The 12025-nt window shown below is 51.7% G+C and overlaps 1 long non-coding RNA gene across 1 annotated transcript; it reads left to right on the top strand.

The window, feature by feature from the left end:
* The first annotated feature begins 2021 nt into the window (after positions 1-2021).
* Positions 2022-11316, top strand: LOC118523170 (uncharacterized). The gene is made up of 3 exons (XR_004910970.2): positions 2022-2408; positions 6145-6307; positions 10937-11316. It is a non-coding gene; the product is annotated as an uncharacterized LOC118523170 (long non-coding RNA).
* The last annotated feature ends 709 nt before the right edge of the window (positions 11317-12025 follow it).

Here is a 12025-nt window from a genome sequence, read left to right as displayed (position 1 = left end):
CCTGATGCGGAACTCGATCCCAGGACCCTGGGATCATGACCTGAGCCGAAGGCAGACGCTTAACCGACTGAGCCACCCAGGCGTCCCACATTTTCTGTATTTTTAAAAGCTTGTTTGGGGTTTGACTTGTTTTAAGCAGGCTCCACACCCAGCCTGGAGCCCAAGGTGGGGCTTGAACTCACAAGCCTGAAATCGAGACCTGAGCTGAGATCGAGTCAGACACTCAAATCGACTGAGCCACCCAGGCGCCCCTGTTTTTCTTTGAAATGTACCTTGTCCCCATGCCTTCTTCGGCCTCCTATCTCTAGCTTTTCTTCACATCAAAATGTCTTCAAAGATGAACTTATCACTCTCTCCCTCCTGTTCTCTCAAGTCTCTCTTGCGTTGGCTTTCAGCTCTGTCACTCCTTTGAAACTCTTCTCGCCAAGGTCACCAAGGGCATCCATGTTACTAAATCCCATGGTCAATTTCTTGTCCTCCCCTTCCTTGACCTCTTAGTGGCATTTCACACTGTTGACCCCTCCCTCTTTCACGGGAACATTTTCTTCCCTTGACTCCTGAGGGCACACTCTCCTGCTTTCCCTCTAACTTCCCTGGACACTAGCCACACCAAGTCCAGTCCTAGGATTCTGAATACACTACATGCTCTCAACTCCCGGATTTCTATCTCTAGTCCTGCTCTCCTCTCTGAGAATTCTCTCGAAACACCTCCATTGTGGCATGACCACTCCGATACCTAAGTGGCAGCTCAGAGGTAACATGGCCGAACCCTATTTTGATTTCCCTCCCTCTCCCATATCTGGTCCCCACTGCAGTTAATAAAAGCACCACCAGCCACCTAGTTTCCCATTCTTGAAGACTCGTTCCCTCAAGCTCCCTGTCCAATCCATCAGCAAAGCTGGTCACTCTGACCTTCCATTAGTGCCCTGCATCATCACCCCTTTTCTCACCAGCTCGCTTGCTCCTCTGCTCAAGCTCTTGCCTGGTTGACCCGATGTCCCAGAAAGCACCGCTAGGGCTTTCCTCCACCTTTTGTCCTTCCACGCCTCCCACCCACCACCGTGTTTATCTCCATCTCAGCTCCAATCAGCGCCTTTATCTCCCCTCCTTAATGTTTTAATCTACTCAGTTTTTAAAGTTTTCTAAACAAACTAGGCTTTTCCTCAAAACCCACTGGGATGGTCAGGGGGTGAGGGGCACAGCTGGACACGACTTGATGCTACGGATTCGCTCCACGATGACGGGGCGGGGCTGTGGGCAGTGGGTACGGAGCGAGGGACAGACAGAGCCAGCCTGTCACGAGCTGATACTTGTATCTGGGTGATGAGCACCTGGGGGCTCATTGTACAGTCATGACTTTCGTCTGTGTTGAAAGTTCCCCATAAAAAAAATCAAGTAGAAAACCCAAGGTTACCACCTCCTGTGTACTGCCTTTATGGACAGGAACTCTTGTATGGGGCTCCTGAGGTCAGACCTAGTTCCCGAGATCCGCAACACGGAGTTCAGAGAGGGCTGGCTGCTGGCCGCTGCTGAGCGCCACCCGGGCAGGGCCGGCGGGTCCGCCGAGTCGCCTCGCGGCCGCACCTCCCACACCCGCCCGGCGCCCGGAGCACCCTGGTGCGGGCGGGCGGAGGACGCAGCGGCCCGGCCGGAGCTCCGCCCCCGGCGAGGCCCTGCACGTGCCGCGCGTGGACCCCGGGCGCCTCCCTCCCCCCCCGCGGGCACGTGACCGCCGCCCCGGGTCGGCGCAGGGCTGAGGCCCCCCCCACCCCCCGACGGCGAGGGGAGCCGCGAAGGCTGGGGGTCCCCATCCCGGCAGAGGGCTGGGGCTGGGGGGGCTGGGCGGCTGGGCCGCGGGGGTCTCGAGTTTCCCCTCTCACAAAGGTTCGGACGAGAAGCGCCCGAGGGGCGGTGACCGACGCCGCCCCGGGTCCGCCGGCGAGCGCCCCCGCGACCTGGACCGTCGGCCCCCGGGACGCGAGCGCGGCGGGGCCAGGTGCCCGGGTGTGGCCGCCCGCCGCCGCTGCTCCTCCGCGGAAGCCCCCGGGCGCCGGCGGCCCGGCCGGGGAGGGTGGGGGGGGCGAGCCGCCGACTGGAGCGCCGCCCCCCGCGCCCCGCCGTGCGACCTGCGCCCCCATCCACCTCGCGCCGACCCTTTGTGTCTCCGGGGCTGGGGAAAGGAAACCGCTGGGGTTTTGTCTTCCCGTTCGAGTTCCCTTTTCAAGCGCGCCCTCCCAGCGCCTCCGGCCGGACCCCTGCGCGGCCAGACGCCCTCGGAGTGCGGAGACGAGACTCGATCGCTGAAAAACAAACGCGTCCCGACCGGGCTGCGGGAGAGTCCCCTGTACGCGCCGCCTCCGGCAATGGCGCCGGGGCCCCGACTCGGGCCGGTCCCGCTCGGGAGGCAGGTGTGACCGCGGGGGCCTGAGGGCACAGCAGAGGGGGTGGGAGTGTGTGCGTGTGGGTGGGGGGAGCCCGCGGTCCGAGCCGCCTGCATTTCAGAGCTGCGAGCGGGGCCCAGCGAGGGAGGGCGGGGGACGCAGGCAGGGGCCGGGGGGCTGCAGCGAGGAAACCCCGCCAAGTAGAAGGTCGGTGCTGCGACCCGGGCTGGACGGTGGACACATTCACTCCTTTTAACCACAGAATTGAGGAGCCTAACCCTCCTTTCTCCTCCCCCCACTCGTTATTCGGGCGGGGGGCGGGGAGTGGTAAAAGGCACAGGGACAGAGGAAGCAGGACACTGCTGTAGGGGCAGGCACAGGATCCGTGCGACCTCAGCGAGTCGCTTCTCTGTGCCTTGGATTCCTGGTCTGTGTAATGGGAGCATTTGTGGGGCGCCTGGGTGGCTCAGTCAGGACTGCGTTCGGCTCAGGTCATGATATCAGAGTCCTGGGATCCTCCCGCAGAGTCCCGCATGGGGCTCCCTGCTCTGCGGGGAGCCTGCTTCTCCCTCTCCCTGCCCTTCTTCCCCTCCCCCTGGCTCGTGCTTGTTCGCGCGCTCTCTCGCTCTCTCAAACAAATAAAATCTGGGTGGCTCAGTCCTTAAGCGCCTTAGGCTCAGGTCCTGCTCCGCGGGGAGCCTGCTTCTCCCTCTCCCACTCCCCCTGCTTGTGTTTCCTCTCTCGCTGTGTCTCTCTCTGTCAAAGAAAAAAAGAAAAAAAAAATCTTTAAAAAATAAAATAGCATTTGTGCTTGGCACCCGCCATGCACATCAAGACACCCTCTGCCTCCCTTCTCCTGAAGAAAATGCTGGGCACAAACCTGGCAACCGTGCCATGAAACACTTCCGTTTGGGACAGACCCAGTCGCTCGGGTTTTCTTTCCTTCCTCCCATTAAATATCCTGAGGCTTCTGGCACCAGGCCTCTGCTGGGCGGAGGCTGCATGATGAAGGCAGCAGGCTGGGCCTGGAGAAGCCAATAAAACAGCCACCTCTTTCCCTGGGGCCAGGAAGTGGGCCCTGGAAGATGCCGGAAGCCAGCCTGCCCTCGGCCTTTCTGTGTGTCAGGGCCCAGGAGCCCCAGGTAATGCCTTGCACTTGGAATATTGGCTCCCTGGCCTGTTTTTAGAAAGGCCACATGGCCTGAACACTGTTGGTGTTCCTCCCAAATGATGGTGAGCCTCCGTGTAGACTCTGAGAAAGAAGCCAGAGCTTGGCCCCTCAACAGGCTGAAAGATTTTGCATTGTGAAGAGCTCTGAAGGAAACACCTTTTCTCCCCAAGTCTTGTGGTGTTTATTGGGTGATGTCTCTGTCCTTCATTCAGTTTCAGCACTAGGCTCATGATCATGTCCAAGGTCTGTCCCCAGGGTGTTTAGTGGGTGCGTGCTGAGGGAACGGAGGCTATCTTTTGTGCTCCCCACAGTCATAACAAATTCATAATCCCAGGTACTGTTTACTAAGTGTCCATGCTGTGCCAGGTTCATGCTGTCCTGTAGGAGGGGACACGGACAGCTCATTCAGGGAGTTCAGCCAAACCCAGGCTGCACTCTGGTGTTGGATGGACTCTGGAGGCAATGAGCTTCCCACCACGCCTTGCCGGTCTTGCACAACTCCCATGGCGGCTGAGTGGCCTGGTATTCTCAGTGTAGGGACCAGAGTCAGCACAGGGGCCTGTCATTCTGGGAGCTTGCAGGGCCATCACCTCAGCCAGGGGCCAGGTCCCACTGATGCTACCCCTAAATGTCCCTCAGATCCAGGTCTCACCATTTGTCCCAGCTCACCACACAGCACCATTCCCCTCCCCTCCTCTGCCACCCCCAACTGCCAGTTCTCCCTTTTCAATCCGTCCCTACCCTGCATCTTCGGAAAAAGCAAAGTCCATCCTTAAAACCTGCAAAGCTCTGGGCCACATTTTAGCCCATTGCCCAGCCATCCCACTGCAGGCTTTAAGGTGCAGCAAAACCGAAGTCCTCACTTCCCTGCCTTGTCACAGCTGGGCGTTCTACCCGGGGTGCCCCCTGTCCACACCTGCCTCCCCAGGCCGGGCCACATGGCCCAGGTGCTGCCAGATCAGTCACCTATTTGCTCTCTTGGTTCCTCTGCAAGGGCTGTGAGCTCCTTGAGGACATGTCTCATTACACATGGGCTCCCTAGTGTCCAGCACAGCATATGTTGAGTCGAATGAATGAAAGAATAGAAGAATGAAGGGGCTCCAGTGAGTGTCCAAGATATGCCTTCAGCGAATACTCACCATGTAGTTGCGCGCCCGCCGAGCATCAGTGGGGAAGACCAACGGCAGGTGTGGGGGGAAGCTGGGCCGGCAGCACGCCGGTCCAGGAAGCTCTTGGCCTTGCCACAGGGAGCTGCTAAAGCCACACAGGCAGGCCCACCTTCCCCTTCCTCATCTCAGGCCTGCTCTTTTGACTGTCCTAGAAGACCATCCTGCACCTCACTGTGGCTTTGCTGTGTAAAGATGCCTGGGGGTTCCTGTCAAACTTCTGCAGAGCACTTGGGGTGGGGGTGGGGGGCGCTGAGGGATTTCATATTAGCTAAGCATTACCACATACCAGGTTTGTGCTAAAGGCTTTTCATGTAGAATCTCATTTAACCCTCACACTCCCATTTTACTCTTTTTTTTTTTTTTTAAGATTTTATTTATTCATTTGAGAGAGAATGAGATAGAGAGAGAGCATGAGAGGGGGGAGGGTCAGAGGGAGAAGCAGACTCCCCGCCGAGCAGGGAGCCCGATGCGGGACTCGATCCTGGGACTCCAGGATCATGACCTGAGCCGAAGGCAGTCGCTTAACCAACTGAGCCACCCAGGCGCCCCCATTTTACTCTTGAGGGAAACGCAGCACAGAGAAGTTCGGTAACTTAAGGACAGAAAGTGTCAGAGCCAGGATTTGAACACAGGTCATCTTCCTCCACTAGGACTCGAAGTGAGGATGAACACGTGGGCCTTTCCTTCACTCAATGGCTTGCAGGGGCCAGGGGCCACCTGGTGGCAAACTGGCCTTCCTTCCCTCCTAGTGTGGTTCAGAAGCCAAGTCTGAGGGAACCTGCCTAAGCGACCCTGTTACCATGGCAACAGCCAGGTCGCTGCAACTGCGATTTTGCAGGCAGAGCATCAGTCATATGTGCACACGCATGAGCCTGAGAGATTCGGGCACCTCCAAAGTGGCCGCACCTGTTGGGATTCTGGGGCAGGTGTGTGGGACCAGCCAAGGTGGGCTGAGGGGTGAGCCCACCAGTCTTCCCTCCAGACCAGGTTCAAGCCTCTATTACCTTCAGACTGAAGCAACTTCCAAAATGCAAAACGTGCAGAACAATGTGCATCACGGAGCAACTGCTCTTCTACTCAGAAACCTTCAGTGGCTCTAAATAATCTGCCCCACTGATGAGTTACTCCTCTGGGACAAATAGAGTGTGGATTGGCCATTGTGTATTTTTTCCTCATTAAAAACAACCCTCAAAAAACCCCAAAAAAACAACAAAAAAAAAACCCCTCAATTCTATCTTTTCAAATCCTCTCTCCCATCTGGGTTCATCTCTCTTCCCCACCCACGCCCACCTCCACTGCCCACCGCTGACCCAGCACAGACCTACCTTAATTTTCACCTTGACCACTGTAATAACTCTCCACCATTTTCTCACTACAAGCATCCATTTGCTCAGCAAGTATTTCTTCAATCTCATGCTCTTAGCTGGAGGCTGTGCTAGGAGCTGGGGACTCTAGGAGCAAAGGGGAACCTGCCCCTGCCTCCTGGAGCTGGTGGTCCAGCAGGAAATGCAGAGGAACCGAGCCATTGTCAATCCAGTACTGCTGAGTGTAAAGATGCGGGAGCTCCAGGGCCCAGAAGGAGGAAGGTGAGCTGTGGGAGCAATCAGGTGGGGGAGGGAGAGAAGAGGCTTGAGGGCTGGGCAGGGCTGGAGCCTGGAGGGCACCTTATACCTGAGCCTGTTGGCATGAATGCAGGGCCCACTGAGGGCAGCAGAGAAAGGCAAAAAAGTCCCCTAAGTTCTAACCTGGCCGCCACAGCACTCCAGGCTGACGGGGAGATCCCTGTGACCGGATCGCACACTCCATCCCTAGTCTTCTGTGGGAAAAGGAGGACTGGGTGAAGTAGTCTTTAAGCCTTTGAACAATTTTAAACCTTAGAGAAAGGCCAGATTTGCAACACAGAAAGTTTTCTCAGGCTGGAGAAAGGCCACCCCAGGCTTCCCTCCCTTGCTGCTTCTCCCTAATCCATCCTAGAGTAACTGGGGTTACTGTAAATGTTCCCCAGCTCCTCCCCATTAACTTATAAAGTTGGACTTTATATTTTTTTCAATGTCAATTGGAAGATTAATATACAGCGGAATAGAGCTTTACAATGGAAAGTCACTAAAAACACGGGATAATATAATAGGAGGTAAAGAGAAAAATAAAAATCTGGTCCTTCAGAGGAAGAGTACATCCAAGGGAAAATGGGCAAACTCTCTATATATACCAACCAGAAGCGACCTCTAAAACATAATTGAATAAGAGAAGTTTTGGGAATAGCCTGTGGAGTATGATCCCACATATTAAGGGTCTCATGTTTTTTTCATCTGTAAAATGAAGATTAAAAACTAGTGCAACCTCACAAGGTAGCCATAAGCTTTACATGAGTTTACGCTCCTTAAAGTTTTCAGAATCAGGCCCCTCACATAGTAACAGCTCAGTAACTATTAGGCATTATTACTGTTCTCATGTAAAATTATTTTGGAAACAAATGGAAGTATATACTCCACAATTTTAACAGTGGTCGGTGGCCCAGACATTATAAACAAGTAAACACTCACACAAATGTATAAGTATAAATTATGATAAATGCAAAGAAGAAAAACGGACCCGAAGGACAAACGTGGGAGTCAGCAAGTAAAGGGGAGCTGCAAACTTGGGGGCCTCCTACCCATGCCATGGTTATTCAGTCCTTAGGATTTAGGGGAAACAGTTATTAAGAAAAAGTTGAAAGGTACCTGGGTGGCTCAGTTGGTTATGTGACTGACTTCAGCTCAGGTCATGATCTCAGGGTCCTGGGATCCACCCTGCTTTGAACCCCAGGAGGGGCTCTGCCCTCGGCAGGGAGTCTGCTGGTCCTTCTTCCTCTGCCCCTCCCCCTACTCGTTTTCTCTCTCTCAAATAAATAAAAAAAATATTAAAAAAGAAAAGAAAAGGGTGCCTGGGTGGCTCAGTCCTTAAACGTCTGCCTTCGGCTCAGGTCATGGTCCCGGGTCCTGGGATCGAGCCTCGTATCGGGCGGGAAGCCTGCTTCTCCCTCTCCCACTCCCCCTGCTTGTGTTCCTGCTCTCGCTGTCTTTCTCTCTGTCAAATAAATAAATACGATTTAAAAAGAAAAGAAAAGAAAAGGGGCGCCTGAGTGGCTCAGTCAGTTAAGCGTCTGCCTTCAGCTCAGGTCATGATTTCAGGGTCCTGGGATGGAGCCCCACATCCAGCTCTCCGCTTAGCAGGGAGCCTGCTTCTCCCTCTCCCTCTGCCTGCCACTCCCCCTGCTTGTGCTCTCTCTCTGTCAAATAAATAAACAAAAACCTTAAAAAACAAAAAGAAAAGAATTAAAATTAAAAAAGAAGAGATAAAAGAAGCTGAAAAACGAGACATTGTTGAGTGGAGTCCCTGCTTCTTCAGAAAAGAGCAGATGGACTCTCCCCTAGAATGCAAGTCACGTGTGGTGTCATTTCTAGGTTTCAAACCCCTCAGTGGCTCTCTGTCCTGGGGATAGAGACCAAATTCCATGCCCTCCAGCAAAAACTGGCTCCACATCCCTCCTCCATGTCTCTGAAGTCTTGTTTTTGATGCCTAGCTTTTCCCACCAAGGGCTGGTACAGGAGTATTCTTCCGCCCGAGAGCTAGTCCTTGGGCCACGCCCCCCTCTTGCTCCGCCCCCCTTAGAGGTGACCTTTCTGGTACCATTCTCTGTTCCTGCCCAGCACTTACTCTCAGTGGAATTAAATATTCACTCACTTACCCTGTTCACTATCTCCCTGGTGTCTCCAGGGGCTGTGTGGTTTGGTTTGCCACTCTCCCATTCCCTCTGAGTGTCTCTTGGCTGAGTGGCCGGGCACACACGAGTCCCTGGATGGACCCTGGCTGGAGTGCTGAGGTGACTCCATGTCCTGGCCATTCACAATCCCCCTTGAGTGACCTGCTCTGGCTCCCCTGCTTCCTAAAAGACGTTCTCTCTCCCTGACATGCCTCCATTCATCCACTAACACCTAAATGACCTTTAGCTCTGGATCTGGAGGCTACCTGTTCTGGGGAGCACCCCCCCCCCGGCCACCCGTTTGGGTCTTCACATTGGGCCATCATTGTCCCCCTCCCACTGTCACACTCTAGTACCTCTGCATTTCCCAGAGTGTAGATTCCAGTGGAAAGAGACAGAAGATGAAAAAAGAAATAGGAAAAAAATGTATAGTGGTATGAGGGGAAGGAAGGAGCAGTGTGAGGAGACACAGCAGTTTGGGGTAGGGTGGTCATGGATGTTCTTCTGCAAAGGGTGACCTTCAAGACCTGAAGGAGAAGGACTGGGGAGCACTGGCCATCCTAGGGGGGGAGCAGTCCAGGCCAGTGCAAAGACCCTGCCCCAACTGAATGTAGCCGATGTGATTGGAGTCAAGTGAACCAAGGGCAGAGAGAAGAAGGCAGGGAGGGTGGAGGGCTGGCTCAGAGTACGGAGACCCTGAAACCACTGCAAGGCCTTTGCCTTTTACTGAATGAAATGGGGAAACTTCGCAGGGCTGTAGGCTTAAGAGGGGCGGGATCTGACTTAAAGAAACCAGCATTCAGTGTGCCTGTCCTGGCCAGGCTGAGTCCTCAGGACAGAGAGATGCCAATCAGACACTGAACCAGCCCCCCAAAGCCTCAGGCAGTGGGGTGTTCCCCAACAGAATCAGGTTTCCATTGTAGAAAAGTCACTGCCACCAGCTCATGGATGGCCTGGAACACTTTGCCTGATCTGTATAGTGTGTTCTGATCAAGATTTGTTAAATGAAACAAGTTCTACTTCCAATTTCTTCTCCTCTTTCCCCTGCTTGCTTTCCTTTCACCCTGAAACATTTATTCAAAGCCTATTATCTTAACAGCAGTACTGGCTTACAACCCACAGAGTAAAATATCCTCAAATGCATACTGCTATAAAGGAATAATTGAATAAATAAATAAATGGGAGAGAGGGGAGAGGAAGGGACAGCTCTTCCTTGCAGTAGGAGTCCAGTTAATAAATGCAGAAAGGAAAAAGGGAAACAGAAACTCACCATTGGAACACCACAATAATAATCTTTGCAGGCAAGATCCACTGATGGATGTGAAAATTAGTGGGCAAATTTTGAGGAAAAACAGAATATTCGCATGGTCTGAAATATTTCCCCCAAGATATATTATTTTTATTTTTATTTATTTATTTTTAAAAGATTTTATTTATTTGAGAGAGAGGGAATACACAAGAAGGGCGAGGAGCAGAGGGAGAAGCAGACTCCATGCTCAGCAGGGATCCTGATGTGGGGCTTGATCCCAGCACCCCGAGATCAGGACCCGAGCTGAAGGCAGACACTTAACCGACTGAGCCACCTAGGCGCCCTGAGATTTTTTTTTTTTTAAGATGTATTGATTTATTTGAGAGAGAGAGTGTGCGAGTGGGGAGGGGCAGAGGTAGAAGGAGAGAGAAGGAGACTCCCTGCTGAGTGTGGAGCCCTTGATCCCACAACCCTGAGATCATGACCTGAGCTGAAATCAAGAGTCGGACCCTCAACCAACTGAGTTACCCAGGCACCCCTGCCCCAAGATATTTGTTAACTACAAAGGGAAAATACTAACTGGACAATGGAGAGAGCTGGTGGACTCCATCTTAACCAAGTGATTAACATCCCAGGAATAAGACGTATCAACACCATATATCCCCTGGAGCCCTGAAAAGAGGGTCGCGCCTGTGTTATTCTTCCCTACAAGGTATAACCTCAATCTAGTCATGAGAAAACACAAGACAAACCCAAAGTGCAGGACATTCTACAAAACACCTGACCAGTACTCTTCAAGCGTCAAGGTCATGAAAGGTGAGGGAAGATGGAGGAACTGTCACAGATTAGAGGAGAGTAAGGAGACATGACAGGTTTGATGTGGACTGGGTTTTAGAACAGAAAAAAAAAAAGGCATTAATGGAAAAATGGACATTAATGAAATCTGAATAAAGTCTGTAGTTTAGTTAGTAGTATAGTGCCAATGTTATTTTTGGGGGTTTGATAATTTTACTATGGTTACGTAAGAAGTTAACCTGAGAGGAAGCTGGGTAAGAGGATATACGGAAACTCTGTGCTATTTTTGCAACTTTTCTGTAAGCTTAAAATTATTTCAAAATAAAAAGTAAAAAAAGAAAAAAATTTTAGAAGAAGGCAGGGAGGGTGGAGGGCTAGGACACCCCTAGAACCCAGCTTGTGATCTCTAAATACCATTTCCCTAAAAAGGAACCAGGGCTCTGTAGAGAATGGCTGATTCCTGGTCAGAAGGCAAGGAGCAGAACACAAGAGGAGTTTGGAACATCTTGAAACATCATCTGGCAAAGAAGCTGTCGAGACTCACCGGATGTCCAAAGGACCCCAGAGCCAAGTTGAAGAGATTTCCACAGACCAAAGATGGGATGATTTGAACATCAATAAGAATAATAACTGTGGGGCGCCTGAGTGGCTCAGTCATTGAGCATCTGCCTTCGGCTCAGGTTGTGATCCCAGGGTCCTGGGATCAAGCCCCCCATCGGGCTCCCTGCTCAGTGGGGAGCCTGCTTCTCCCTCTCCCACTCCCCCTGCTTGTGTTCCCTCTCTTGCTATGTATCTCTCTGTCAAATAAATAAATAAATAAATAAAAATCTAAAAAAAAAAAAAAAAAAATAACTGTAACAGACTAAAACACATCAAATATTTAAATCCATGAGTTCATAGTGATACTAAAAATAATAATTAAAAAAAATTAAGTTGTCATCCTTTGTGGGTGCTGAAGATCCAACTCATTATTCTGAAGACCAGTAAATAAAGGGCAAGAATGAAGCATTTATCCTGCCCTTCCTTTATGATTTGTACCTCAGAGGAACCAAATAAGGATGAGCAGAAGTTTCTCTTCATGGAAGTATTCCAGCTAATAGTAGAAGAGAAAATGCCCAAATTGGATGACTTCATCTTGCCACTCCTCATGAATTAAGGGATGTAAGCATTGAACAGCAATGGCCACTTACGTCACACAACGAGAGACAGCCAGACATGATTTACCTCCTAATGAAATCACACAACACCTCCTATGAATTAGTCTTGCCAGAAAACGCTAATCTGAATTTCATCAAGCTCTAGCTTAGACCATCAATTTATCAGAAATACAAAGGACAGAGAAGCTTGTTGGATTATACCACAGGGAGGCAATCGGCAAAATCCAAAGTGTGGGATGGGGTAGGACAAGTGAGGTGTTTGCAAAGCAAATAAAAAGGCATGGAGGGGAAACCATGTATAAAAGAGACCTAAGTGACATCTCAACTAATTGCACAGTGCAGTTTTAATTTTTATCCCAAT

The sequence above is a fragment of the Halichoerus grypus genome, chromosome 6 (assembly GCF_964656455.1).
Source record: "Halichoerus grypus chromosome 6, mHalGry1.hap1.1, whole genome shotgun sequence".
NCBI lineage: Eukaryota > Metazoa > Chordata > Mammalia > Carnivora > Phocidae > Halichoerus > Halichoerus grypus.
The sequence above is the reverse complement of the archived record's forward strand: the minus strand, read 5'-3'. Positions and strand labels throughout refer to the sequence as shown.